Raw genomic sequence first — 27,438 nt, forward strand, 5'->3', positions numbered from 1 at the left:
GCTCTTCTAGTATATTAATTACAATTGACTTCCAATCTCTAGAATCTGGTATAAACCCAGAGGAGAGCAATGAACGCACTCATGTTCATATTCGCCCTATCATCAATCCTAAGCGCCGCCCTAACCGCATTAAACTTCTGACTCGCCCAAATAAACCCCGACTCAGAGAAACTCTCACCGTACGAATGTGGATTCGACCCACTTGGATCTGCTCGATTACCATTCTCAGTCCGATTCTTCCTCAGTAGCCATCCTGTTCGTCCTATTCGACCTAGAAATCGCCCTCCTACTCCCCCTGCCATGAGCCGTCCAACTCCAATCCCCCCTAATGACCCTCACCTGAACTGTAGTGATCCTCCTTCTCCTAACACTCGGACTGGCCTACGAGTGAATTCAAGGGGGCCTAGAATGAGCAGAATAACAGAAAGTTAGTCTAACCAAAAAGATAGCTGGTTTCGACCCAGCAGATTACAGCCAACCCTGTAACTTTCTTATGTCGCCCCTACATTTAAGCTTCTACTCAGCCTTCATTTTCAGCGGACTAGGACTAGCCTTCCACCGAACCCACCTAGTATCCGCCCTACTATGCCTTGAAAGCATAATATTATCGATATTCGTAGGCCTATCAATATGATCCATCGAAAACCAAGTCTCCTCATTCACCATGGTACCAATTCTCATGCTAACCTTCTCAGCGTGTGAGGCGGGCACAGGCCTGGCCATCCTAGTAGCCTCCACCCGCACACATGGCTCCGACCATCTACACAACCTAAACCTCCTGCAATGCTAAAAATCATCCTACCCACAATCATACTTCTTCCAACAGCCCTGCTGTCTCCACCAAAATTTCTATGGACTAACACCACCTTATACAGCCTCCTAATCGCTGCCCTAAGCCTACAGTGATTAATCCCAACCTACTACCCCTACAAATTTTTATCCAACTGAACAGGAATTGACCAAATCTCATCCCCCCTCCTAGTACTATCCTGCTGACTACTCCCACTCATAATCATAGCAAGCCAAAACCACCTGCAACAAGAACCCCTACAACGCAAACGAATCTTTATCTCAACCTTAGTCGCAGTCCAGCCATTCATCCTACTAGCCTTTTCCACCACAGAACTAGCACTATTTTACATCTCATTTGAAGCAACCCTCATTCCCACCCTAATCTTAATCACCCGATGGGGGAACCAACCAGAACGCCTAAGCGCTGGCATCTACCTGCTATTCTACACGCCAGTAAGCTCTCTACCCCTGCTAATCACAATCATACACCTATACGTGAAAATTGGCACCCTGCACCTGCCAACCCTACAACTAACCCACCCAACCCTATCCACCTCATGGACAGGAATACTATCAGGTCTAGCACTGCTCATAGCATTCATAGTAAAAGCCCCACTATACGGCCTACACCTCTGACTGCCAAAAGCCCACGTAGAAGCACCCATCGCAGGCTCAATACTCCTCGCCGCCCTACTACTAAAGCTAGGAGGATACGGAATTATACGAGTCACTCTATTTATGGGCCCACTGTCCAACCTCCTGCACTACCCCTTCCTAACCCTGGCCCTATGAGGCGCCCTAATGACTAGCTCAATCTGCCTACGACAGACAGACCTAAAATCACTAATCGCTTATTCATCCGTTAGCCACATAGGCCTAGTTATCGCCGCAGGAATAATCCAAACCCACTGATCATTCTCAGGGGCAATGATCCTAATAATTTCCCATGGACTAACTTCCTCCATACTATTCTGCCTAGCCAACACAAACTATGAACGTACGCACAGCCGAATTCTACTACTCACACGAGGCCTACAACCTCTCCTACCACTCATAGCTACCTGATGATTGCTGGCCAATCTAACAAACATAGCCTTACCCCCAACAACAAACCTCATAGCAGAGCTAACCATTATAATCACCTTATTCAACTGATCTGCCTTCACGATCATCCTAACAGGAATCGCAACCCTACTAACCGCCTCCTACACCTTATTCATACTACTAATGACCCAACGAGGCTCAATCCCCTCCCACATCACATCTATGCAAAACTCAACCACGCGAGAACACCTGCTCATAACACTCCACATTATCCCAATATTCCTCCTAATCCTCAAACCCGAACTGATCTCCGGAATCCCCTCATGCAAGTATAGTTTAAACCAAACATTAGACTGTGATTCTAAGAATAGAAGTTCAAACCTTCTTACCTGCCGAGGGGAGGGTTTAACCAACAAGAGCTGCTAACTCTTACATCTGAGCCTAAAACCTCAGCCCCCTTACTTTTAAAGGATAACAGCAATCCACTGGTCTTAGGAACCACCCATCTTGGTGCAAATCCAAGTAAAAGTAGTGAACCCCACACTACTAATCAACTCCCTCACACTACTCACGCTGACAATCCTCCTAACCCCAATCATCCTGCCATTTCTATTTAAAAACTTTAAAAACACCCCAAAAGCCACCACCCGCGCTGTTAAAACCGCATTCCTAATTAGCCTAGCCCCTACAACCGCATTCATCTACTCGGGAGTAGAATCTGTCACCTGCCACTGGGAGTGAAAATTCATTATAAACTTTAAAATCCCCCTGAGCCTAAAAATAGACCAATACTCAATAACATTTCTTCCAATCGCCCTATTTGTAACATGATCAATCCTACAATTCGCCATATGATACATGGCCTCAGAGCCATACGTAACAAAATTTTTCACCTACCTACTGACATTCCTAGTCGCCATACTCCTCCTAACAACCGCAAACAACATATTCCTCCTATTCGTAGGCTGGGAAGGAGTACGAATCATGTCCTTCCTTCTCATCGGCTGATGACAAGGCCGAGCAGATGCCAACACCGCCGCCCTACGAGCCGTAATCTACAACCGAATCGGAGACATCGGACTGATCCTGAGCATAGCATGACTAGCTTCAACATTCAACACCTGAGAGATCCAACAAGCCGTACACCCCCACCAAACCCCAATCCTCCCCCTCATAGGATTAATCCTCGCAGCCGCAGGAAAATCCGCCCAATTTGGACTCCACCCATGACTGCCCGCAGCAATAGAAGGCCCCACCCCAGTATCAGCCCTACTGCACTCCAGTACCATAGTAGTAGCCGGAATCTTCCTGCTCATCCGCATGCACCCCCTGCTAGCCACCAACCAGACAGCCCTAACTGCCTGCCTATGCCTAGGTGCTCTATCAACCCTATTCGCTGCCACATGCGCCCTAACCCAAAATGACATCAAAAAAATCATTGCTTTCTCAACATCCAGCCAACTAGGACTAATAATAGTCACTATCGGACTAAACCTCCCACAACTAGCCTTCCTACACATCTCAACCCATGCCTTCTTTAAAGCCATACTATTCCTATGCTCAGGGTCTATCATCCACAACCTAAACGGAGAACAAGATATCCGAAAGATAGGAGGCCTACAGAAAATACTCCCAGTCACTACTTCCTGCCTAACCATCGGAAACCTGGCGCTGATAGGAACCCCATTCCTAGCCGGATTCTACTCAAAAGACCTCATCATCGAAAGCTTAAACACATCATACCTAAATACTTGAGCCCTACTCCTAACCCTTATAGCCACAGCATTCACCGCAACCTACAGCATCCGCATAACCATCCTAGTCCAAGCTGGACAAACCCGAATCCCCCCAATAGTATCAATAAACGAAAACAACCCACTAATCACCGCCCCCCTAACCCGACTCGCCCTAGGCAGCATTACAGCAGGAATAATCATTACCTCTTTCATCACACCAACCAAAACCCCCCCAATAACCATACCCCTTATCACCAAAACCGCTGCCATCCTCATAACAATCCTAGGAATCATCCTAGCCCTAGAACTATCGAACATAACACACACCCTCACTCACCCCAAACCAACCCCCCTCATAAACTTCTCCTCTGCATTAGGGTACTTCAACCCCCTAGTACACCGATTCTTCTCCAAAAACCTACTAGAAAAGGGACAAAACATTGCCCTACACTTGATCGACCTCTCCTGACTCAAAAAAATAGGGCCAGAGGGCCTTGCTGAACTACAAGTAGCCGCAAGCAAAGCCGCAACCTCAATACACACAGGGCTAATTAAGGCCTACCTAGGATCCTTCGCCCTCTCCATCCTGGTAATAATCCTAATAACACACAGACTCACTAATGGCCCCTAACATCCGCAAATCCCATCCCCTACTAAAAATAATCAACAACTCCCTAATCGACCTACCCGCCCGCTCCAACATCTCTGCCTGATGAAACTTCGGCTCCCTTCTAGCCATCTGCTTAGCCACACAAATCCTAACAGGCCTGCTACTAGCCATACACTACACCGCAGACACTTCACTCGCCTTCTCCTCAGTAGCTCACACATGCCGAGACGTCCAGTACGGATGGCTCATCCGCAACCTCCACGCCAACGGTGCTTCGCTCTTCTTTATCTGCATCTACTTACACATCGGACGAGGCCTCTACTACGGCTCCTACCTATACAAAGAAACCTGAAACACAGGAGTAATCCTCCTACTCACCCTAATAGCAACTGCCTTCGTAGGGTATGTCCTACCATGAGGACAAATGTCATTCTGAGGGGCCACCGTAATCACCAACCTATTCTCAGCCATCCCGTACATTGGGCAAACTCTAGTAGAATGAGCCTGAGGAGGATTCTCAGTAGACAATCCAACCTTAACCCGATTCTTCGCCATCCACTTCCTACTGCCCTTCCTAATTGCAGGAATCACCCTAGTCCACCTAACCTTCCTACACGAATCAGGCTCAAATAACCCACTAGGAATCGTATCAGACTGCGACAAAATCCCATTCCACCCATACTTCTCCATTAAAGACAGCTTAGGGCTTACCCTAATAATCACCCCTCTAATAGCACTAGCCCTATTTTCACCGAACCTCCTGGTTCTTGGAATCCTAGTTGGGAGTGGTTGGCCACATGAGATGTACAGGATTTTTACCTGTGATTTAGTCTTGACAAGGCTATGTAATTGGTTTACTAACGTCTCATAAGAAAGAAGCATGAGCGGTTAATGCAGTTGGCTTGAAACCCATCCCCAGTGGTGCAAGTGCACTCTCTGAACTCACTGAAGTGCATCCCCAGTGGTGCCAGTGCACTCTCTGCACTCACTGCACTGCATCCCCAGTGGTGCCAGTGCAATCTCTGGACTCACTGCAGAGCATCCCCAGTGGTGCCAGTGCACTCTGTGGACTCACTGTAGTGCATCCCCAGTGGTGCCAGTGCACTCTCTGGACTCACTGCACTGCATCCCCAGTGGTGCCAGTGCAATCTCTGGACTCACTGCAGTGCATCCCCAGTGGTGCCAGTGCACTCTCTGGACTCACTGCACTGCAGCCCCAGTGGTGCCAGTGCACTCTCTGGACTCACTGCACTGCATCCCCAGTGGTGCCAGTGCACTCACTGGACTCACTGAAGTGCATCCCCAGTGGTGCCAGTGCACTCTCTGGACTCACTGCACTGCATCCCCAGTGGTGCCAGTGCGCTCTCTGGAGTCACAGCACTGCATCCCCAGTGGTGCCAGTGCAATCTCTGGACTCACTGCACTGCATCCCCAGTGGTGCCAGTGCACTCTCTGGACTCCCTGAAGTGCATCCCCATTGGTGCCATTGCACTCTCTGCACTCACTGCACTGCATCCCCAGTGGTGCCAGTGCACTCACTGGACTGACTGCACTGCATCCCCAGTGGTGCCAGTGCGCTCTCCGGAGTCACAGCACTGCATCCCCAGTGGTGCCAGTGCATTCACTGGACACACTGTACTGCATCACAGGTGGTGCCAGTGCACTCTCTGCACTCACTGCACAGCATCCCCAGTGGTGCCAGTGCATTCACTAGACTCACTGGACTGCATCACCAGTGGTGCCAGTGCACTCTCTGGACTCACTGCACTGCATCCCCAGTGGTGCCAGTGCACTCTCTGGACTCACTGCACTGCATCCCCAGTGGTGCCAGTGCAGTCTCTGGACTCACTGCAGTGCATCCCCAGTGGTGCCAGAGCACTCTGTGGACTCACTGCAGTGCATCCCCAGTGGTGCCAGTGCACTCTCTGGACTCACTGCACCGCATCCCCAGTGGTGCCAGTGCACTCTCTGGACTCACTGCAGTGCATCCCCAGTGGTGTCAGAGCACTCTCTGGACTCACTGCAGTGCATCCCCAGTGGTGCCAGTGCACTCTCTGCAGTGCATCCCCAGTGGTGCCAGTGCACTGCACTGCACTGCATCCCCAGTGGTGCCAGTGCACTCTCTGGACTCACTGTAGTGCATCCCCAGTGGTGCCAGTGCACTCTCTGAACTCACTGCAGTGCATCCCCAGTGGTGCCAGTGCACTCTCTGGACTCACTGCAGTGCATCCCCAGTGGTGCCAGTGCACTCTCTGGACTCACTGCACTGCATCCCCAGTGGTGCCAGTGCACTCTCTGGACTCACTGCACTGCATCCCCAGTGGTGCCAGTGCACTCTCTGCACTCACTGCACTGCATTCCCAGTGGTGCCAGTGAAGTCTCTGGACTCACTGCACTGCATCCCCAGTGGTGCCAGTGCACTCTCTGGACTCACTGCACTGCATCCCCACTGCTGCCAGTGCACTCTCTGGACTCACTGCAGAGCATCCCCAGTGGTGCCAGTGCACTCTCTGGACTCACTGCACTGCATCCCCAGTGGTGCCAGTGCACTCTCTCGAGTCACTGCACTACATCCCCAGTAGTGCCAGTGCACTCACTGGACTCACTGTACTGCATCATCGATGGTGCCAGTGCACTCACTGGACTCACTTCACTGCATCCCCAGTGGTGCCAGTGCACTCTCTGGACTCACTGCACTGCAGGCCCAGTGTTACCAGTGCACTCACTGGACTCACTGTACTGCATCACCAGTGGTGCCAGTGCACTCTCTGGACTCACTGCACTGCATCCCCAGTGGTTCCAGTGCACTCACTGGACTCACTGTACTGCATCTCCAGTGGTGCCAGTGCACTCTCTGGACTCACTGCACTGCATCCCCAGTGGTGCCAGTGAGCTCTCTGGACTCACTGCTCTGCATCCCCAGTGGTGCCAGTGTACTCACTGGATTCACTGCACTGCATCCCCAGTGGTGCTAGTGCACTCTCTGGACTCACTGCAGTGCATCCCCAGTGGTGCCAGTGCACTCTCTGGACTCACTGAAGTGCATTCTCAGTGGTGCCAGTGCACTCTCTGGGCTCACTGAAGTGCATCCCCAGTGGTGCCAGTACACTCACTGGACTCACTGCACTGCATCCCCAGTGGTGCCAATGCACTCTCTGGACTCACTGCACTGCATCCCCAGTGGTGCCAGTGCACTCTCTGGACTCACTGCAGTGCATCCCCAGTGGTGCCAGTGCACTCTCTGCACTCACTTCACTGCATCCCCAGTGGTGCCAGTGCACTCTCTGGACTCACTGCACTGCATCCCCAGTGGTGCCAGTGAAGTCTTTGCACTCACTGCACTGCATCCCCAGTGGTGCCAGTGTACTCTGTGGAGTCACTGAAGTGCATCCCCAGTGGTGCCAGTGCACTCTCTGGACTCACTGCACTGCATGTCCAGTGGTGCCAGTGCACTCTCTGGACTAACTGTACTGCATCCCCACTGGTGCCAGTGCACTATGTGGACTCACTGTACTGCATCCCCAGTGGTGACAATGCACTCTCTGGACTAACTGCAGTGCATCCCCAGTGGTGCCAGTGCGCTCTCTGGACTCACTGCAGTGCATCCCCAGTGGTGCCAGTGCAGTCTCTGGACTCACTGCACCGCATCCCCAGTGGTGCCAGCGCACTGTCTGGACTCACTGCAGTGCATCCCCAGTGGTGTCAGTGCACTCACTGGACTGACTGCACTGCATCCCCAGTGGTGCCAGTGTGCTCTCTGGAGTCACAGCACTGCATCCCCAGTGGTGCCAGTGCACTCACTGGACTCACTGCACTGCATCACAGGTGGTGCCAGTGCACTCTCTGGACTCACTGCAGTGAATCACCGGTGGTGCCAGTGTACTCTCTGCAGTCACTGCACTGCATCCCCAGTGGTGCCAGTGCACTCACTGGACTCACTGGACTGCATCACCAGTGGTGCCAGTGAACTCTCTGGACTCACTGCACTGCATCCCCAGTGGTGCCAGTGTACTCTCTGGACTCACTGCAGTGCATCCCCAGTGGTGCCAGTGCACTCTCTGGACTCACTGCACTGCATCCCCAGTGGTGTCAGTGCACTCTCTGGACTCACTGAAGTGCATCCCCAGTTGTGCCAGTGCACTCTCTGGACTCAATGCACTGCATCCCCAGTGGTGCCAGTGCACTCTCTGGACTCAGTGCACTGCATCCCCAGTGGTGCCAGTGCAATCTCTGGACTCACTGTAGTGCATCCCCAGTGGTGCCAGTGCACTCTCTGGACTCACTGCAGTGCATCCCCAGTGGTGCCAGTGCACTCTCTGGACTCACTGTACTGCATCACCAGTGGTGCCAGTGCACTCTCTGGACTCACTGCAGTGCATCCCCAGTGGTGCCAGTGCACTCTCTGGACTCACTGCACTGCAGCCCCGGTGGTGCCAGTGCAATCTCTGGACTCACTGCACTGCATCCCCAGTGGTGCCAGTGCACTCTCTGGACTCACTGCACTGCATCCCCAGTTTTGCCAGTGAAGTCTTTGGACTCACTGCACTGCATCCCCAGTGGTGCCAGTGCACTCTCTGGCGTCACTGAAGTGCATCCCCAGTGGTGCCAGTGCACTCTCTGGACTCACTGCACTGCATGCCCAGTGGTGCCAGTGCACTCTCTGGACTCACTGCACTGCATCCCCAGTGGTGCCAGTGCAATCTCTGGACTCACTGTAGTGCATCCCCAGTGGTGCCAGTGCACTCTCTGGACTCACTGCAGTGCATCCCCAGTGGTGCCAGTGCACTCTCTGGACTCACTGCACTGCAGCCCTGGTGGTGCCAGTGCAATCTCTGGACTCACTGCACTGCATCCCCAGTGGTGCCAGTGCACTCTCTGGACTCACTGCACTGCATCCCCAGTTTTGCCAGTGAAGTCTTTGGACTCACTGCACTGCATCCCCAGTGGTGCCAGTGCACTCTCTGGAGTCACTGAAGTGCATCCCCAGTGGTGCCAGTGCACTCTCTGGACTCACTGCACTGCATGCCCAGTGGCGCCAGTGCACTCTCTGGAGTCACTGAAGTACATCCCCAGTGGTGCCAGTGCACTCTCTGGACTCACTGCAGTGCATCCACAGTGGTGCCAGTGCACTCACTGGACTCACTGCAGTGCATTCCCTCTCGTGCCAGTGCACTGTCTGGACTCACTGCACTGCATACCCAGTGGTGCCAGTGCACTCTCTGGACTCACTGCACTGCATCCCCAGTGGTGCCAGTGCATTCTCTGGACTCACTGCACTGCATCACCAGTGGTGCAGTGCACTCTCTGGACTCACTGAGGTGCATCCCCAGTGGTGCCAGTGCAATCTCTGGACTCACTGCAGTGCATCCCCAGTGGTGCCAGTGCACACTCTGGACTCACTGCACTGCATCCCCAGTGGTGCCAGTGCACTCTCTGGACTCACTGCACTGCATCCCCAGTGTTCACAGTGCACTCTCTGCACTCACTACACTGCATCCCCACTGGTGCCAGTGCACTCTCTGGACTCATTGCAGTGCATCCCCACTGGTGCCAGTGCACTCTGTGGACTCACTGCACTGCATCCCCAGTGGTGTCAGTGCACTCTCTGGACTCACTGCACTGCATCCCCAGTGGTGCCAGTGCACTCTCTGGACTCACTGCACTGCATCCCGAGTGGAGCCCGTGCACTCTCTGGACTCACTGCACTGCATCCCCACTGCTGCCAGTGCACTCTCTGGACTCACTGCAGAGCATCCCCAGTGGTGCCAGTGCACTCTCTGGACTCACTGCACTGCATCCCCAGTGGTGCCAGTGCACTCTCTCGAGTCACTGCACTACATCCCCAGTAGTGCCAGTGCACTCACTGGACTCACTGTACTGCATCATCGATGGTGCCAGTGCACTCACTGGACTCACTTCACTGCATCCCCAGTGGTGCCAGTGCACTCTCTGGACTCACTGCACTGCAGGCCCAGTGTTACCAGTGCACTCACTGGACTCACTGTACTGCATCACCAGTGGTGCCAGTGCACTCTCTGGACTCACTGCACTGCATCCCCAGTGGTTCCAGTGCATTCACTGGACTCACTGTACTGCATCTCCAGTGGTGCCAGTGCACTCTCTGGACTCACTGCACTGCATCCCCAGTGGTGCCAGTGAGCTCCCTGGACTCACTGCTCTGCATCTCCAGTGGTGCCAGTGTACTCACTGGATTCACTGCACTGCATCCCCAGTGGTGCTAGTGCACTCTCTGGACTCACTGCAGTGCATCCCCAGTGGTGCCAGTGCTATCCCTGGACTCACTGAAGTGCATTCTCAGTGGTGCCAGTGCACTCTCTGGGCTCACTGAAGTGCATCCCCAGTGGTGCCAGTACACTCACTGGACTCACTGCACTGCATCCCCAGTGGTGCCAATGCACTCTCTGGACTCACTGCACTGCATCCCCAGTGGTGCCAGTGCACTCTCTGGACTCACTGTAGTGCATCCCCAGTGGTGCCAGTGCACTCTCTGGACTCACTGCAGTGCATCCCCAGTGGTGCCAGTGAAGTCTTTGCACTCACTGCACTGCATCCCCAGTGGTGCCAGTGCACTCTGTGGAGTCACTGAAGTGCATCCCCAGTGGTGCCAGTGCACTCTCTGGACTCACTGCACTGCATGTCCAGTGGTGCCAGTGCACTCTCTGGACTAACTGTACTGCATCCCCACTGGTGCCAGTGCACTATGTGGACTCACTGTACTGCATCCCCAGTGGTGCCAGTGCACTCTCTGGACTAACTGCAGTGCATCCCCAGTGGTGCCAGTGCGCTCTCTGGACTCACTGCAGTGCATCCCCAGTGGTGCCAGTGCAGTCTCTGGACTCACTGCACCGCATCCCCAGTGGTGCCAGCGCACTGTCTGGACTCACTGCAGTGCATCCCCAGTGGTGTCAGTGCACTCACTGGACTGACTGCACTGCATCCCCAGTGGTGCCAGTGTGCTCTCTGGAGTCACAGCACTGCATCCCCAGTGGTGCCAGTGCACTCTGTGGACTCACTGCACTGCATCACAGGTGGTGCCAGTGCACTCTCTGGACTCACTGCAGTGAATCACCGGTGGTGCCAGTGTACTCTCTGCAGTCACTGCACTGCATCCCCAGTGGTGCCAGTGCACTCACTGGACTCACTGGACTGCATCCCCAGTGGTGCCAGTGAACTCTCTGGACTCACTGCACTGCATCCCCAGTGGTGCCAGTGTACTCTCTGGACTCACTGAAGTGCATCCCCAGTTGTGCCAGTGCACTCTCTGGACTCAATGCACTGCATCCCCAGTGGTGCCAGTGCACTCTCTGGACTCAGTGCACTGCATCCCCAGTGGTGCCAGTGCAATCTCTGGACTCACTGTAGTGCATCCCCAGTGGTGCCAGTGCACTCTCTGGACTCACTGCAGTGCATCCCCAGTGGTGCCAGTGCACTCTCTGGACTCACTGTACTGCATCACCAGTGGTGCCAGTGCACTCTCTGGACTCACTGCAGTGCATCCCCAGTGGTGCCAGTGCACTCTCTGGACTCACTGCACTGCAGCCCCGGTGGTGCCAGTGCAATCTCTGGACTCACTGTAGTGCATCCCCAGTGGTGCCAGTGCACTCTCTGGACTCACTGCAGTGCATCCCCAGTGGTGCCAGTGCACTCTCTGGACTCACTGCACTGCAGCCCTGGTGGTGCCAGTGCAATCTCTGGACTCACTGCACTGCATCCCCAGTGGTGCCAGTGCACTCTCTGGACTCACTGCACTGCATCCCCAGTGGTACCACTGCACTCTCTGGACTCACTGCAGTGCATCCCCAGTGGTGCCAGTGCACTCTCTGGACTCACTGCAGTGCATCCCCAGTATTGCCAGTGCACTCTCTGGACTCACTGCAGTGCATCCCCAGTGGTGCCAGTGCACTCTCTTGAGTCACTGCACTGCATCCCCAGTGGTGCCAATGCACTCTCTGGACTCACTGCAGTGCATCCCCAGTGGTGCCAGTGCACTCTTTGGACTCACTGAAGTGCATTCTCAGTGGTGCCAGTGCACTCTCTGAACTCACTGCACTGCATCCCCAGTGGTGCCAGTGTACTCTCTGGACTCACTGAAGTGCATTCTCAGTGGTGCCAGTGCACTCTCTGGACTCACTGCAGTGCATCCCCAGTGGTGCCAGTACACTCACTGGACTCACTGCACTGCATCCCCAGTGTTGCCAGTGCACTCTCTGGACTCACTGCACTGCATCCCCAGTGGTGCCAGTGCACTCTCTGGACTCACTGCACTGCATCCCCAGTGCTGCCTGTGCACTCACTGGACTCACTGCACTGCATCCCCAGTGGTGCCAGTGCACTCTCTGGACTCACTGCACTGCATCCCCAGTGGTGCCAGAGCACTCTCTGGACTCACTGCAAAGCATCCCCAGTGGTGCCAGTGCACTCTCTGGACTCACTGCACTGCATCCCCAGTGGTGCCAGTGCACTCTCTCGAGTCACTGCACAACTCCCCAGTTGTGCCAGTGCACTCACTGGACTCACTGTACTGCATCATCAGGGGTGCCAGTGCACTCTCTGGACTCACTGCACTGCATCACCAGTGGTGCCAGTGCACTCTCTGGAATCACTGCACTGCATCCCCAGTGGTGCCAGTGCTATCCCTGGACTCACTGTAGTGCATCCCCAGTGGTGCCAGTGCACTCTCTGGACTCACTGCAGTGCATCCCCAGTGGTGCCAGTGCACTCTCTGGACTCACTGAAGTGCATCCCCAGTGGTGCCAGTGCACTCTCTGGACTCACTGCAGTGCATCCCCAGTGGTGCCAGTGCACTCACTGGACTCACTGCACTGCATCCCCAGTGGTGCCAGTGCACTCTCATGCTCACTGCAGGGCATCCCCAGTGGTGCCAGAGCACTCTATGGACTCACTGCACTGCATCCCCAGTGGTGCCAGTGCACTCTCTGGACTCACTGCAGGGCATCCCCGGTGGAGCCAGTGCACTCTCTGGACTCACTGCAGGGCATCCCTGGTGGAGCCAGTGTACTCTCAGGACTCACTGCAGTGCATCCCCAGTGGTGCCAGTGCACTCTCTGGAGTCACTGCAGTGCATCCCCAGTGGTTCCAGTGCACTCTCTGGCGTCACTGCACTGCATCCCCCGTGAAGCAAGTGCACTCTCTGGACTCACTGGAGTGCATCACATGTGGTGCCAGTGCACTCTCTGGACTCACTGCACTGCATCCCCACTGCTGCCAGTGCACTCTCTGGACTCACTGCACTGCATCACCTGTGGTGCCAGTGCACTCTCTGGACTCACTGCACCGCATCCGCAGTGGTGCCAGTGCACTCTCTAGAGTCACTGCACTGCATCCCCAGTGGTGCCAGTGCACTCTCTGGAGTGACTGCAGTGCATCCCAAGTGGTGCCAGTGCACTCTCTGGACTCGCCTCACTGCATCCCCAGTGGTGCTAGTGCACTCTGGAGTCACTGCAGTGCATCCCCAGTGGTGCCAGTGCACTCTCTGGACTCACTGCACTGCATCCCCAGTAGTGCCAGTGCACTCTCTGGACTCACTGCAGTGCATTCCCGGTGGTGCCAGTGCACTCTCTGGACTCACTACAGTGCATCCCCAGTGGTGCTAGTTCACTCTGGACTCACTGCAGTGCATCCCCAGCGGTGCCAGTGCACTCTCTGGACTCACTGCACTGCATCCCCAGTGGTGCCAGTGCACTCTCTGGACTCACTGCACTGCATCCCCAGTGGTGCCAGTGCACTCTCTGGACTCACCGCACTGCACCCTGTGTGGTGCCAGTGCACTCTCTGGACTCACTGCACCGCATCCCCAGTGGTGCCAGTGCACTCTCTAGAGTCACTGCGCTGCATCCCCAGTGGTGCCAGTGCACTCCCTGGACTCACTGCACTGCATCCCCAGTGGTGCCAGTGCACTCTCTGGACTCACTGCACCGCATCCCCAGTGGTGCCAGTGCACTCTCTGGAGTGATTGCAGTGCATCCCCAGTGGTGCCAGTGCACTCTCTGGACTCACTGCACTGCATCCCCAGTGCTGCCAGTGCACTCTCTGGACTCACTGCAGGGCATCCCCGGTGGAGCCAGTGTACTCTCAGGGCTCACTGCACTGTACCCCAATGCTGCCAGTGCACTCTCTGGCGTCACTGCACTGCATCCCCCTTGGTGCAAGTGCACTCTCTGGACTCACTGGAGTGCATCACCTGTGGTGCCAGTGCACTCTCTGGACTCACTGCACTGCATCCCCAGTGTTGCCAGTGCACTCTCTGGACTCACTGCACTGCATCACCTGTGGTGCCAGTGCACTCTCTGGACTCACTGCACCGCATCCGCAGTGGTGCCAGTGCACTCTCTGGAGTGACTGCAGTGCATCCCCAGTGGTGCCAGTGCACTCTCTGGAACGCGTCATTGCATCCCCAGTGCTGCCAGTGCACTCTCTGGGCTCACGTCACTGCATCCCCAGTGGTGCCAGTGCACTCTCTGGACTCACTGAAGTGCATCCCCTGTGGTGCCAGTGCACTCTCTGGACTCACTGCAGTGCATCCCCAGTGGTGCTAGTGCACTCTGGACTCACTGCAGTGCATCCCCAGTGGTGCCAGTGCACTCTCTGGACTCACTGCACTGCATCCCCAGTGGTGCCAGTGCACTCTCTGGACTCACTGTACTGCATCTCCAGAGGTGCCAGTGCACTCTCTGGTCTCACCGCACTGCACCCTGAGTGGTGCCAGTGCACTCTCTGGACTCACTGCACTGCAACCCCAGTGGTGCCAGTGCACTCTCTAGAGTCACTGCGCTGCATCCCGAGTGGTTCCAGTGCACTCTCTGTACTCACTGTACTGCATCCCCAGTGGTGCTAAAGCACTCTCTGGACTCCCGCCACCGCATCCATAGTGGTTCCAGTGCACTCTCTGGACTCACTGCACTGCATCCCCAGTGGTGCCAGTGCACTCTCTGGACTCACTGCACCGCATCCCCAGTGGTGCCAGTGCACTCTCTGGAGTGACTGCAGTGCATCCCCACTGGTGCCAGTGCACTCTCTGGACTCGCGTCAATGCATCCCCAGTGGTGCTAATGCACTCTCTGGACTCACTGCACTGCATCCCGAGTGGTGCCAGTGCACTCTCTGGACTCACTGCAGTGCATCCCCAGTGGTGCCAGTGCACTCTCTGGACTCACTGCAGTGCATCACCAGTGGTGCCAGTGCACTCTCTGGACACACTGAAGTGCATCCCCAGTGGTGCCAGTGCACTCTCTGGACTCACTGCGCTGCATCCCCAGTGGTGCCAGTACACTCACTGGACTCACTGCACTGCATCCCCAGTGGTGCCAGTGCAGTCTCTGCACTCACTGAAGTGCATCTCCAGTGGTGCCAGTGAACTCTCTGGACTCACTGCGCTGCATCCCCAGTGGTGCCAGTACACTCACTGGACTCACTGCACTGCATCCCCAGGGGTGCCAGTGCACTCTCTGGACTCACTGCACTGCATCCCTAGGGCACGCTCTGCAGACACTGCAGTGCATCCCCAAGGGTGCCAGTGCACTCTCTGGACTCACTGCACTGCATCCCCAGTGGTGCCAGTGCACTCTCTGGACTCACTGCACCGCATCCGCAGTGGTGCCAGTGCACTCTCTAGAGTCACTGCGCTGCATCCCCAGTGGTGCCAGTGCACTCTCTGGAGTGACTGCAGTGCATCCCCAGTGGTGCCAGTGCACTCTCTGGACTCGCGTCACTGCATCCCCAGTGGTGCCAGTGCACTCTCTGGACTCGCGTCACTGCATCCCCAGTGGTGCCAGTGCACTCTCTGGACTCACTGAAGTGCATCCCCAGTGGTGCCAGTGCACTCTCTGGACTCACTGTAGTGCATTCCCGTTGGTGCCAGTGCACTCTCTGGACTCACTGCAGTGCATCCCCAGTGGTGCTAGTGCACTCTGGACTCACTGCAGTGCATCCCCAGTGGTGCCAGTGCACTCTCTGGACTCACTGTACTGCATCCCCAGTGGTGCCAGTGCACTCTCTGGTCTCACCGCACTGCACCCTGAGTGGTGCCAGTGCACTCTCTGGACTCACTGCACTGCATCCCCAGTGGTGCCAGTGCACTCTCTAGAGTCAACGCATTGCATCCCCAGTGGTGCCAGTGCACTCTCTGGACTCACTGTACTGCATCCCCAGTGGTGCCAAAGCACTCTCTGGACTCCCGCCACCGCATCCACAGTGGTTCCAGTGCACTCTCTGGACTCACTGAAGTGCATCCCCAGTGGTGCCAGTGCACTCTCTGGACTCACTGCAGTGCATCCCCAGTGGTGCCAGTGCACTCTCGGGACTCACTGCAGTGCATCCCCAGTGCTGCCAGTGCACTCTCTGGACACACTGAAGTGCATCCCCAGTGGTGCCAGTGCACTCTCTGGACTCACTGCGCTGCATCCCCAGTGGTGCCAGTGCACTCTCTGGACTCACTGCACTGCATCCCCAGTGGTGCCAGTGCAGTCTCTGCACTCACTGAAGTGCATCTCCAGTGGTGCCAGTGAACTCTCTGGACTCACTGCACTGCATCCCCAGTGGTGCCAGTGCACTCTCTGGACTCACTGCACTGCATCCCTAGGGCACTCTCTGCAGACACTGCAGTGCATCCCCAAAGGTGACAGTGCACTCTCTGGACTCACTGCACTGCATCCCCAGTGGTGCCAGTGCACTCTCTGGACTCACTGCACTACTCCAGCCGCGGCAGTCGCTCCAGCCGCGGTAGCCCTCCAGCCTCGGCAGCCGCGGCAGCCGCGGCAGCCGCTCCAGCCGCGGCAGCCGCTCCGTCCGCGGCATACGCGGCAGACTCTCCAACCGCGGCAGCCGCTCCAGCCACGGAAGCCGCGGCAGCCGCTCCAAAGGCGGCAGGCGCTCCAACCGCGGCAACCGCTCCAGCCGTGGCAGCCGCTCCACTCGGTAGCGGCTGGAGCGGCTGCCGCGGCTAGAGCGGCTGGAGCGGCTGCCGCGGCTGGAGCTCCTGCCGCGTTTGGAGCGGTTACCGCGGCTGGAGTGGCTGCCGCAGCTGGAGCGGCTGCCGCGCCTGGAGGGGCTAACGCGGCTGGAGAGGCTGACGCGGTTGGAGCGTCTAGAGCGTCTGCCGCGGCTGGAGGGGCTACCGCGGCTGGAGCGGTTGACGCGGCTGGAGCGGAAACCGAGGCTGGAGCGCCACTCTCTGGACGCACTGCACTGCATCACCTGTGGTGCCAGTGCACTCTCTGGACTCATTGCACTGCATCACCAGTGGTGCCAGTGCACTCACTGGACTCACTGCAGTGCATCCCCAGTGGTGCCAGTGCACTCTCTGGACTCACTGCAGTGCAACCCCAGTGGTGCCAGTGCACTCTCTGGAATCACTGCACTGCATCCCCAGTGGTGCCAGTGCACTCTGTGGACTCACTGCAGTGCATCCCCAGTGGTGCCAATGCGCTCTCTGGACTCACTGCAGTGCATCCCCCGTGGTGCAAGTGCACACTCTGGACTCACTGGAGTGCATCACCTGTCGTGCCAGTGCACTCTCTGGACTCACTGCACTGCATCCCCAGTGCTGCCAGTGCACTCTCTGGACTCACTGCACTGCATCCCCAGTGGTGCCAGTGCACTCTCTGGACTCACTGAAGTGCATTCTCAGTGGAGCCTGTGCACTCTCTGGACTCACTGCACTGCATCCCCAGTGGTGCCAGTGCACTCTCTGGACTCACTGCACTGCATCCCCAGTGGTGCCAGTGCTATCCCTGGACTCACTGTAGTGCATCCCCAGTGGTGCCAGTGCACTCTCTGGACTCACTGCACTGCATCCCCAGTGGTGAAAGTGCACTCTCTGGACTCACTGAAGTGCATTCTCAGTGGTGCCAGTGCACTCTCTGGACTCACTGCAGTGCATCCCCAGTGGTGCCAGTGCACTCTCTGGGCTCACTGCAGGGCATCCCCTGTGGTGCCAGTGCACTCTCTGGACTCACTGCACTGCATCCCCAGTGGTGCCAGTGCTATCCCTGGACTCACTGCACTCCATCCCCACTGGTGCCTTTGCACTCCCTGGACTCACTGCACTGCTCCAGCCGCGGCAGCCGCTCCAGCCGCGGTAGCCCTCCAGCCGTGGCAGCCGCTCCACTCGGTAGCGGCTGGAGCGGCTGCCGCGGCTGGAGCGGCTGGAGCGGCTGCCTCGGCTGGAGCGGCTGCCGCGGTTGGAGCGGCTGCCGCGGATGGAGCGGCTGGAGCGGATGCCGCGGCTGGAGCGGCTGGAGCGGCTGCCGCGGCTAGAGCGGCTGGCGCGGCTGGAGGAGCTACCGCGGCTGGAGCGGTTAACGCGGCTGGAGCGGATGCCGAGGCTGGAGCGGATGCCGCGGCTGGTGCGGCTGGAGAGGCTGCCGCTCCTGGAGCAGTGCAGTGAGTCCAGAGAGTGCACTGGCACCTTGGGGATGCAGTGCAGTGAGTAAAGAGAGTGCACTGGCACCATTGGGGATGCAGTGCAGTGAGTCCAGAGAGTGTACTGGCACCACTGGGGATGCAGTGCAGTGAGTCCAGAGAGTGCACTGGCACCACTGGGGATGCAATGCAGTGAGTCCAGAGAGTGCACTGGCACCACTGGGCATGCAGTGCTGTGAGTCCAGAGAGTGCCCCGGCAACACCAAGAATGCACTACAGTGAGTGCAGAGACTGCACTGACACCACTGCGGATGCAGTGCCGCGAGTCCAGAGAGTGCACTGGCACCACTGGGGATGCGGTGCCGGGAGTCCAGAGAGTGCTTTGGCACCACTGGGGATGCACTGCAGTTAGTCCAGAGAGTGCACTGGCACCACTGGGGATGCAGTGCCGTGAGTCCAGCGAATGCACTGGCACCACTGGGGATACGGTGCCGGGAGTCCAGAGAGTGCTTTGGCACCACTGGGGATGCAGTGCAGTGAGTCCACAGAGTGCACTGGCTCCACTGAGATTGCACTTGAGTCCAGAGAGTGCACTGGCTCCACTGGGGATGCAGTGCAGTGAGTCAAGAGAGTGCACTGGCAGGACTGGGGATGCAGCGCAGTGACTCCAGAGAGTGCACTGACACCACTGGGGATGCACTTCAGTCAGTCCAGTGAGTGTACTGGCACCACTGGGGATGCACTGCAGTGAGTCCAGAGAGTGCACTGGCTCCACTGAGATTGCACTTGAGTCCAGAGAGTGCACTGGCTCCACTGGGGATGCAGTGCAGTGAGTCAAGAGAGTGCACTGGCAGGACTGGGGATGCAGTGCAGTGAGTCCAGAGAGTGCACTGGCACCACTGGGGATGCCCTGCAGTGAGTCCAGAGAGCGCACTGGCACCACTGGGGATGCGGTGCAGTGAGTCCAGAGAGTGCACTGGCACCACTGGGGATGCACTGCAGTGAGCCCAGAGAGTGCACTGGCACCACTGGGGATGCGGTGCCGGGAGTCCAGAGAGTGCACTGGCACCACTGGGGATGCAGTGAAGTGAGTCCAGAGAGTGCACTGGCTCCACTGAGAATGCACTTCATTGAGTCCAGAGAGTGCACTGGCAGCACTGGGGATGCAGTGCAGTGAGTCCAGAGAGCGCACTGGCACCACTGGGGATGCCCTGCAGTGAGTCCAGAGAGTGCACTGGCACCACTGGGGATGCAGTGCAGTGAGTCCAGAGAGTGCACTGGCACCACTGGAGCTTCAGTGCAGGGAGTCCAGAGAGTGCACTGGCACCACTGAAAATGCATTTCAGTGTGTCCAGAGAGTGCACTGGCACCACTGGGAATGCACTGCAGTGAGTCCAGAGATTGCACTGGCACCACTGGGGAAGCAGTGCAGTGAGTCCAGAGAGTGCACTGGCACCACTGGTGATGCAGTGCAGTGAGTCCAGTGAGTGCACTGGCACCACTGGTGATGCACTGCAGTGAGTCCAGAGAGTGGCGCTCCAGCCTCGGTTTCCGCTCCAGCCGCGTCAACCGCTCCACCCTCTGTAGCCCCTCCAGCCGCGGCAGACGCTGTAGACGCTTCAACCGCGTCAGCCTCTCCAGCCGCGTTAGCCCCTCCAGCCGCGGCAGACGCTCCAGCCGCGGCAGCCGCTCCAGCCGCTCCAGCCGCGGTAACCGCTCCAAACGAGGCAGGAGCTCCAGCCGCGGCAGTCGCTCCAGCCGCTCTAGCCGCGGCAGCCGCTCCAGCCGCTACCGAGTGGAGCGGCTGCCACGGCTGGAGCGGTTGCCGCGGTTGGAGGGACTGCCGCGGCTGGAGTAGTGCAGTGAGTCCAGAGAGTGCACTGGCACCACTGGGGATGCTGTGCAGTGAGTCCAGAGAGTGCACTGTCACCTTTGGGGATGCACTGCAGTGTCTGCAGAGTGTGCCCTGGCACCACTAGGGATGCAGTGCAGTGAGACCACAGAGTGCACTGGCACCACTGGTGATGCACTGCAGTGAGTCCAGAGAGTGCACTGGCACCACTGGGGATGCACTGCAGTGAGTCCAGAGAGCTCACTGGCAGCACAGGGGATGCAGTGCAGTGAGTCCTGAGAGTGCACTGGCACCACTAGGGATGCACTGCAGTGAGTCCAGAGAGTGCACTGGCACCACTGGGGATGCACTGCAGTGAGTCCAGAGAGTGCACTGGCACCACTGGGGATGCACTGCAGTCACTCCAGAGAGTGCACTGGCAACATTGGGGATGCGGTGCAGTGAGTCCAGAGAGTGCACTGGCACCACTGGGGATGCAGTGCAGTGAGTCCAGAGAGTGCACTGGAACCACTGGGGATGCGGTGGCGGGAGTCCAGAGAGTGCTTTGGCACCACTGGGGATGCAGTACAGTGAGTCCAGAGAGAGCACTGGCACCAATGGGGATGCACAGCAGTGACTCTAGAGAGTGCACTGGCACCACTCAGGGTGCAGTGCGGTGAGTCCAGAGAGTGCACTGGCACCACTGGGTATGCAGTACAGTGAGTCCAGAGAGTGCACTGGCACCACTGGGTATTCAGTGCAGTGAGTCCAGAGAGTGCACTGGCACCACAGGTGATGCACTCCAGTGAGTCCAGAGAGTGCACTTGCACCACGGGGGATGCAGTGCAGTGACGCCAGAGAATGCACTGCCAGCATTGGGGTGCAGTGCAGTGAGTCCAGAGAGTGCACTGGCACCACTGGGGATGCACTGTAGTGAGTCCTGAGAGTACACTGGCTCCACCGGGGATGCCCTGCAGTGAGTCCAGAGAGTGCACTGGCGATGCAGTGCAGTGAGTCCAGAGAGTGCACTGGCACCACTGGGGATGCAGTGCAGTGAGTCCAGAGAGTGCACTGGCCCCACTAGGGATGCACTGCAGTGAGTCCAGAGACTGCACTGGTACTACTGGGGATGCAGTGCAGAGAGTCCAGAGATTGCACTGGCACCACAGGGGATGCAGTGCTGTGACTCCAGAGAGCGCACTGGCACCACTGGGGATGCACTGCAGTGAGTCTAGAGAGTGCACTGGCACCACTGGGGATGCAGTGCAGTGAGTCCAGAGAGTGCACTGTCACTACTGGGGATGCAGTGCAGTGAGTCCACAGAGTGCACTGGCACCATTGGGGAAGCAGTGCAGTGAGTCCAGAGAGTGCACAGGCACCACTGGGGATGCAGTGCAGTGAGTCCAGAGAGTGCACTGTCACCACTGAGAATGCACTTCAGTGAGTCCAGAGAGTGCACTGGCACCACTGAGAATGCACTTCAGTGAGTCCAGAGAGTGCACTGGCACCACTGAGAATGCACTTCAGTGAGTCCAGAGAGTGCACTGGCACCACTGGGGAAGCAGTGCAGTGAGTCCACAGAGTGCACTGGCACCATTGGGGAAGCAGTGCAGTGAGTCCAGAGAGTGCACAGGCACCACTGGGGATGCAGTGCAGTGAGTCCAGAGAGTTCACTGGCACCACTGAGAATGCACTTCAGTGAGTCCAGAGAGTGCACTGGCACCACTGGGGATGCACTGCAGTGAGTCCAGAGATTGCACTGGCACCACTGGGGATGCAGTACAGTGAGTCCAGAGAGTGCACTGGCACCAGTGGTGATGCAGTGCAGTGAGTCCAGAGAGTGCTCTTGCACCACAGGGGATGCACTGCAGTGAGTCCAGAGAGTGCACAGGCACCACTGGGGATGCAGTGCAGTGAGTCCAGAGAGTGCACTGGCACCACTGGGGATGCACTGCAGTGAGTCCAGAGAGTGTACTGGCACCACTGGGGATGCAGTGCAGTGAGTCCAGAGAGTGCACTGGCACCACTGGGGATGCACTGCAGTGAGTCCAGAGAGTGCACTGGCACCACTGGGGATGCACTGCAGTGAGTCCAGTGAGTGCACTGTCACTACTGGGGATGCAGTGCAGTGAGTCCAGACAGTGCACTGGCACCACTGGGGAAGCAGTGCAGTGAGTCCAGAGAGTGCAGTGGCACCACTTGGGATGCACTGCAGTGAGTCCAGAGAGTGCACTGGCACCACTGGGGATGCAGTGCAGTGAGTCCAGAGAGTGCACTGGCACCACTGGGGATGCAATGCAGTGAGTCCAGAGAGTGCACTGGCACCACTGGGCATGCAGTGCTGTGAGTCCATAGAGTGCCCCGGCAACACCAAGAATGCACTACAGTGAGTGCAGAGACTGCACTGACACCACTGCGGATGCAGTGCCGCGAGTCCAGAGAGTGCACTGGCCCCACTGGGGATGCGGTGCAGGGAGTCCAGAGAGTGCTTTGGACCACTGGGGATGCACTGCAGTTAGTCCAGAGAGTGCACTGGCACCACTGTGGATGCAGTGCCGTGAGTCCAGAGAATGCACTGGCACCACTGGGGATACGGTGCCGGGAGTCGAGAGAGTGCACTGACACCACTGGGGATGCGGTGCCTGGAATCCAGAGAGTGCTTTGGCACCACTGGGGATGCAGTGCAGTGAGTCCACAGAGTGCACTGACACCAGTGGGAATGCGGTGCAGTGAGTCCAGGGAGTGCAATGGCACCACTGGGGATGCACTGCAGTGAGTGCAGAGTGCACTAGCACCACTGAGAATGCATTTCAGTGAGTCCAGAGAGTGCCGTTCCAGCCTCGGCATCCGCTCCAGCCGAGTCAACCCCGCGGTAGCCCCTCCAGCCGCGGCAGACGATCCAGCCGCGGCAGCCGCTCCAGCCGCTCCAGCCGCGGCAGCCGCTCCAGCCCCTCCAGCCGCGCCAGCCTCTCCATCCACGGCAGCCGCTCCAGCCGCCGCAGCCGCTCCAGCCGCTACCGAGTGGAGCGACTGCCACGGCTGGAGGGCTACCGCGGCTGGAGCGGCTGCCGCGGCTGGAGCAGTGCAGTGAGTCCAGGGAGTGCAAAGGCACCAGTGGGCATGGAGTGCAGTGAGTCCAAAGACTTCACTGTCACTACTGGGAATGCAGTGCAGTGAGTCCAGGGAGTGCACTTGCACCACCCGGGATGCAGCGCAGTGACTCCAGAGAGTGCACTGACACCACTGGGGATGCACTGCAGTGAGTCCAGAGAGTGCAGTGGCACCACTGGGGATGCAGTGCAGTGAGTCCAGAGAGTGCACTGGCTCCACTGAGAATGCACTTCAGTGAGTCCAGAGAGTGCACTGGCACCACTGGGGATGCAGTGCAGTGAGTCCAGAGAGTGCTCTGGCATGACTGGGGATGCAGTGCAGTGAGTCCAGGGAGTGCACTGGCACCACTGGGGATGCCCTGCAGTGAGTCCAGAGAGCGCACTGGCACCACTGGGGATGCAGTGCAGTGAGTCCAGAGAGTGCACTGGCACCACTGGGGATGCACTGCAGTGAGCCCAGAGAGTGCACTGGCACCACTGGGGATGCGGTGCCGGGAGTCCAGAGAGTGCACTGGCACCACTGGGGATGCAGTGAAGTGAGTCCAGAGAGTGCACTGGCTCCACTGAGAATGCACTTCAGTGAGTCCAGAGAGTGCACTGGCACCACTGGGGATGCACTGCAGTGAGTCCAGAGAATGCACTGGCACTACTGGGGATGCAGTGCAGTAAGTCCAGAGAGTGCACTGGCACCACTGGGGATGCACTGCAGTGAGTCCAGAGAGTGCACTGGCACCACTGGGGATGCACTGCAGTGAGTCCAGAGAGCTCACTGGCAGCACAGGGGATGCAGTGCAGTGAGTCCTGAGAGTGCACTGGCACCACTAGGGATGCACTGCAGTGAGTCCAGAGAGTGCACTGGCACCACTGGGGATGCACTGCAGTGAGTCCAGAGAGTGCACTGGCATCTCTGGGGATGCAGTGCAGTGAGTCCAGAGAGTGCACTGGCACCACTGGGGATGCAGTGCGGTGAGTCCAGAGAGTGCACTGGAACCACTGGGGATGCGGTGGCGGGAGTCCAGAGAGTGCTTTGGCACCACTGGGGATGCAGTACAGTGAGTCTAGAGAGAGCACTGGCACCAATGGGGATGCACAGCAGTGACTCTAGAGAGTGCACTGGCACCACTCAGGGTGCAGTGCGGTGAGTCCAGAGAGTGCACTGGCACCAGTGGGGATGCAGTACAGTGAGTCCAGAGAGTGCACTGGCACCACTGGGTATTCAGTGCAGTGAGTCCAGAGAGTGCACTGGCACCACAGGTGATGCACTCCAGTGAGTCCAGAGAGTGCACTTGCACCACGGGGGATGCAGTGCAGTGACGCCAGAGAATGCACTGCCAGCATTGGGGTGCAGTGCAGTGAGTCCAGAGAGTGCACTGGCACCGCTGGGGATGCACTGTAGTGAGTCCTGAGAGTACACTGGCTCCACCGGGGATGCCCTGCAGTGAGTCCAGAGAGTGCACTGGCGATGCAGTGCAGTGAGTCCAGAGAGTGCACTGGCACCACTGGGGATGCAGCGCAGTGAGTCCAGAGAGTGCACTGGTACTACTGGGGATGCAGTGCAGAGAGTCCAGAGATTGCACTGGCACCACAGGGGATGCAGTGCTGTGACTCCAGAGAGCGCACTGGCACCACTGGGGATGCACTGCAGTGAGTCTAGAGAGTGCACTGGCACCACTGGGGATGCAGTGCAGTGAGTCCACAGAGTGCACTGGCACCACTGGGGAAGCAGTGCAGTGAGTCCAGAGAGTGCACTGGCACCACTGGGGATGCAGTGCAGTGAGTCCAGAGAGTGCACTGTCACTACTGGGGATGCAGTGCAGTGAGTCCAGAGAGTTCACTGGCACCACTGAGAATGCACTTCAGTGAGTCCAGAGAGTGCACTGGCACAACTGGGGATGCACTGCAGTGAGTCCAGAGAGTGCACTGGCACCACTGGGGATGCAGTACAGTGAGTCCAGAGAGTGCACTGGCACCAGTGGTGATGCAGTGCAGTGAGTCCAGAGAGTGCTCTTGCACCACAGGGGATGCACTGCAGTGAGTCCAGAGAGTGCATAGGCACCACTGGGGATGCAGTGCAGTGAGTCCAGAGAGTGCACTGGCACCACTGGGGATGCACTGCAGTGAGTCCAGAGAGTGTACTGGCACCACTGGGGATGCAGTGCAGTGAGTACAGAGAGTGCACTGGCACCACTGGGGATGCACTGCAGTGAGTCCAGAGAGTGCACTGGCACCAGTGGGGTGCACTGCAGTGAGTCCAGTGAGTGCACTGTCACTACTGGGGATGCAGTGCAGTGAGTCCAGACAGTGCACTGGCACCACTGGGGAAGCAGTGCAGTGAGTCCAGAGAGTGCAGTGGCACCACTGGGGATGCACTGCAGTGAGTCCAGAGAGTGCACTGGCACCACTGGGGATGCAGTGCAGTGAGTCCAGAGAGTGCACTGGCACCACTGGGGATGCAATGCAGTGAGTCCAGAGAGTGCCCCGGCAACACCAAGAATGCACTACAGTGAGTGCAGAGACTGCACTGACACCACTGCGGATGCAGTGCCGCGAGTCCAGAGAGTGCACTGGCCCCACTGGGGATGCGGTGCAGGGAGTCCAGAGAGTGCTTTGGCACCACTGGGGATTCACTGCAGTTAGTCCAGAGAGTGCACTGGCACCACTGTGGATGCAGTGCCGTGAGTCCAGAGAATGCACTGGCACCACTGGGGATACGGTGCCGGGAGTCGAGAGAGTGCACTGACACCACTGGGGATGCGGTGCCTGGAATCCAGAGAGTGCTTTGGCACCACTGGGGATGCAGTGCAGTGAGTCCACAGAGTGCACTGACACCAGTGGGAATGCGGTGCAGTGAGTCCAGGGAGTGCAATGGCACCACTGGGGATGCACTGCAGTGAGTGCAGAGTGCACTAGCACCACTGAGAATGCATTTCAGTGAGTCCAGAGAGTGCCGTTCCAGCCTCGGCATCCGCTCCAGCCGAGTCAACCCCGCGGTAGCCCCTCCAGCCGCGGCAGACGATCCGGCCGCGGCAGCCGCTCCAGCCGCTCCAGCCGCGGCAGCCGCTCCAGCCCCTCCAGCCGCGCCAGCCTCTCCATCCACGGCAGCCGCTCCAGCCGCCGCAGCCGCTCCAGCCGCTACCGAGTGGAGCGACTGCCACGGCTGGAGGGCTACCGCGGCTGGAGCGGCTGCCGCGGCTGGAGCAGTGCAGTGAGTCCAGGGAGTGCAAAGGCACCAGTGGGGATGGAGTGCAGTGAGTCCAAAGACTTCACTGTCACTACTGGGAATGCAGTGCAGTGAGTCCAGGGAGTGCACTTGCACCACCCGGGATGCAGCGCAGTGACTCCAGAGAGTGCACTGACACCACTGGGGATGCACTGCAGTGAGTCCAGAGAGTGCAGTGGCACCACTGGGGATGCAGTGCAGTGAGTCCAGAGAGTGCACTGGCTCCACTGAGAATGCACTTCAGTGAGTCCAGAGAGTGCACTGGCACCACTGGGGATGCAGTGCAGTGAGTCCAGAGAGTGCTCTGGCATGACTGGGGATGCAGTGCAGTGAGTCCAGGGAGTGCACTGGCACCACTGGGGATGCCCTGCAGTGAGTCCAGAGAGCGCACTGGCACCACTGGGGATGCAGTGCAGTGAGTCCAGAGAGTGCACTGGCACCACTGGGGATGCACTGCAGTGAGCCCAGAGAGTGCACTGGCACCACTGGGGATGCGGTGCCGGGAGTCCAGAGAGTGCACTGGCACCACTGGGGATGCAGTGAAGTGAGTCCAGAGAGTGCACTGGCTCCACTGAGAATGCACTTCAGTGAGTCCAGAGAGTGCACTGGCACCACTGGGGATGCAGTGCAGTGAGTCAAGAGAGTGCACTGGCACCACTGGGGATGCACTGCAGTGAGTCCAGAGAGTGCACTGG

General features: G+C 57.8%; 1 pseudogene; it reads left to right on the forward strand.

Annotated features, from left to right (window-relative positions):
* The first annotated feature begins 4,288 nt into the window (after positions 1-4,288).
* LOC136789923 (cytochrome b-like) lies at positions 4,289-23,289 on the forward strand (annotated as a pseudogene).
* The last annotated feature ends 4,149 nt before the right edge of the window (positions 23,290-27,438 follow it).

This window comes from Anser cygnoides, chromosome 2 (genome assembly GCF_040182565.1).
Source record: "Anser cygnoides isolate HZ-2024a breed goose chromosome 2, Taihu_goose_T2T_genome, whole genome shotgun sequence".
Lineage (NCBI taxonomy): Eukaryota > Metazoa > Chordata > Aves > Anseriformes > Anatidae > Anser > Anser cygnoides.